Raw genomic sequence first — 3,701 nt, forward strand, 5'->3', positions numbered from 1 at the left:
AAAGAAAAATTAGGGCACATTTTGAGTGACTTCTCAAATCCTCTTCTATTTCATTAAAAAAATTCTGACATGCAGACTGAAACATGCACTTTCAGTACCAGCAGCAGACTTCCCTGGTGAGCAGTAGCTTTACTACAGTGATCTAATAAGCAACTAGAGTGCTAACATTCTGAATTTATGGCAAATTTGTGACACATCTGAAAGCCTTCTTGATGGAATTAAAGTAAAAAACTTAAAGTATTTCCTACTGAGGAGACTGTAGTAAATGAGGAAATTAGGAAACATCATAACAAATAAGTCTCCCAAAATGGCCACCAGAGACAAAAGAGCCCAAATGTAGCCGAAATATCACCCAGATGTAGCCCAAGTATAGCCCAATGACAGAATGTCCCAGAGTGTTCTAACGAACAACTAGAGCGCTAACAGTCTTACTTATGACAAAAGTATGGCACACCTGAAGCCATCTTGAATGGAATAAAGTGGTAACACTTAAAACATTTAATTTACAAAAGAACACAATGAGGGAATTCATTTTGCCACATAAATTATGATTAGTGCTGCAGAAAGAAAAATTAGGGCACATTTTGACTTCTCAAATCCTCTTCTATGTCATAAAAAAATTCTGACATGCAGACTGAAACATGCACTTTGAATACCAACAGCAGACTTCCCTGGTGAGCAGTAGCTTTACTACAGTGATCTAATGAGCAACTAGAGTGCTAACATTCAGAATTTATGGCAAATGTGTGACACATCTGAATGCCTTCTTGATGGAACCAAGTAAAAAACTGAAAGTATTTCCTACTGAGGAGACTGCAGTAAATGAGGAAATTAGGAAACTTCATAACAAGTCTCCCAAGATGGCCACCAGAGACAAAAGAGCCCAAATGTAGCCCAAATATCACCGAGATGTAGCCCAAGTATAGCCCAATGACAGAAATCCCAGAGTGTTTTAAAGAACAACTAGAGCGCTAACAGTCTTACTTATGACAAAAGTATGGCACACCTGAAGCCATCTTCATTGGAATAAAGTGGTAACACTTAAAACATTTAATTTGCAAAGGAACAAAATGAGGGGGGGTTCATTTTGCCATAGAAATTATGATTTGTGCTGCAGAAAGAAAAATTAGGGCACATTTTGGCTTCTCAAATCCTCTTCTATTTCATTAAAAATTTCTGACATGCAAACTGAAACATGCACTTTGAATACCAGCAGCAGACTTCCCTGGTGAGCAGTAGCTTTACTACAGTGATCTAATGAGGAACTAGAGTGCTACCATTCAGAATTTATGGCAAATGTGTCACATCTGAATGCCTTCTTGATGGAACCAAAGTAAACAAGCATTGAAAATGCAATAGGTCTCGCCCTCGTTTAAGTTAAAGCAATTCTGTTTGTGATTAGGTGGCTTTTTAGCTTTGCTTTTATTAGTGTTTTTCAAAATTTCATGTACATAACATGCATATATGTATATGTATGCATGCATTTATATTTGTATTTATATAGATATGCAGATTATATATATATTTATATATTTATGTATATATATATACACATACATATATATAAATGCATATGCATATATGTGCATATGTGTGCGTGTAGAGAGAGGTAGAGAGGTAGAGGTGTAGAGGTAGAGACGTAGAGGTAGAGAGGTAGAGGTAGAGGTAGAGAGGTAGAGAGTAGTAGAGAGAGAGGTAGAGAGAGGTAGAGAGGTAGAGAGTAGAGGATGAGTAATAGAGAGTAGAGAGTAGAGAGAGAGTAGTAGAGAGTAGTAGAGAGAGTAGCAGAGAGTGAGTAGGAGAGAGTAGTAGAGTGAGTAGTAGAGAGTGAGTAGTAGAGAGAAGTAGAGAGTGAGAAGTAGAGAGTAGTAGAGAGTAGTGTAGAGGGAGTAGTAGAGAGTAGCAGAGAGTGAGTAGTAGAGAGTAGTAGAGAGTGAGTATTAGAGAGTGAGTAGTAGAGAGTAGTAGAGAGTGAGTAGTGGAGACTGAGTAGCAGAGAGAGAGTAGTAGAGAATGAGTAGTAGAGAATGAGTAGTAGAGTGAGTAGTAGAGAGTAGTAGAGAGAGAGTAGTAGAGAGTGAGTAGTGGAGACTGAGTAGCAGAGAGAGAGTAGTAGAGAATGAGTAGTCGAGAATGAGTAGTAGAGAGTAGAGAGAGAGAGTAGTAGAGAGTGAGTAGTAGAGAGTAGTAGAGAGTAGTAGAGAGAGAGTAGTAGATAGTAGAGAGTGAGAGCTAGAGAGTAGTACAGAGTTAGTAGTAGAGAGTAATTAGTAGAGAGTAGTGGAGTAGTAGAGAGTAAGTAGTAGAGAGTAGTAGAGAGTGAGTAGTAGAGTGAGTAGTAGGGAGTAGTAGAGTGAGTAGTAGAGTGAGTAGAATTGTGAGTAGTAGAGTGAGTAGTAGAGAGCAAGTAGTAGAGAGTGTGTAGTAGAGAGAGAGTAGTAGAGAGTAGTAGAGAGTGAGTAGTAGAGAGTGAGTAGTAGAGAGTAGTAGAGAGTGAGTAGTAGAGAGTGAGTAGTAGAGAGTAGTAGAGAGTGAGTAGCAGAGAGAGTAGTAGAGAGTAGAGGAGTAGTAGAGAGTGAGTAGTAGAGTGAGTAGTAGAGAGTAGTAGAGAGCGAGTAGTAGAGAGTGAGTACTGGAGAGTGAGTAGTAGAGTAGTAGAGAGTGAGTAGTAGAGAGTGAGTAGTAGAGAGAGAGTAGTAGAGAGTAGTAGAGTGAGTAGTAGAGAGTGAGTGGTAGAGAGAGAGTAGTAGAGAGTAGTAGAGAGTCAGTAGTAGAGTCAATCAATCATAGGCATTTGTATAGCGCACTGCTCACCCGGAGGGTCTCAAGGCGCTGGGGGGGGGGAACGCTACTGCTCGAACAGCCAGGTCTTGAGTTGCTTCCTGAAGGCGAGATGGTCTTGCGTTGTCCGGAGGTGGATGGGGAGGGAGTTCCATGTCTTGGCTGCCAGGTAGGAGAAGGATCTTCCTCCGGCGGTGGCTCTGCGGATGCGGGGGACGGTGGCGAGAGCGAGGCTGGCGGAGCGGAGCTGGCGGGTGGGCTTGTGGAAGGTCAGGCGGCTGTTGAGGAACTTGGGGCCCAGGTCGTGGAGGGCCTTGTGTGCGTGGGTGAGGAGTCGGAATGTGATTCTTTTGTTGACGGGGAGCCAGTGCAGGTCTCTCAGGTGTCCGGAGATGTGGCTGTGTCGGGGGGATGTCCAGGATGAGTCGTGCTGAGGCGTTCTGGATCCGTTGGAGTTTCTTCTGGAGTTTGGCGGCGGTGCCGGCGTAGAGGGCGTTCCCGTAGTCCAGCCGACTGGTGATGAGGGCCTGGGTGACCGTCTTCCTGGTCTCGGTGGGGATCCACCGGAAGATCTTTCGAAGCATGCGCAGGGTGTTGAAGCATGAAGACAAGACGGCGTTGACTTGTATGGTCATCGAGAGGGAGGAGTCCAGGATGAAGCCTAGGTTGCGTGCGTGGTCTGTTAGCTTGGGGGTGGCTCCCAGGGCGGGGGGCCACCAGGAGTCGTCCCAGGCAGAGGGTGATGATCCCAGGATGAGGACCTCCGTCTTGTCTGAGTTCAGTTTCAGGCGGCTGTTCTTCATCCATTCGGCGACGTCTTTCATCCCTTTGTGTAGGCTGGCTCTGGCGGAGTCCGGGTCGCTGGTGAGGGAGAGTAGTAGAGAGTGAGTGGTAGAGAGTAGTAGAGAGTAGTAGAGTGA

The sequence above is a fragment of the Triturus cristatus genome, chromosome 8, assembly GCF_964204655.1.
Source record: "Triturus cristatus chromosome 8, aTriCri1.1, whole genome shotgun sequence".
NCBI lineage: Eukaryota > Metazoa > Chordata > Amphibia > Caudata > Salamandridae > Triturus > Triturus cristatus.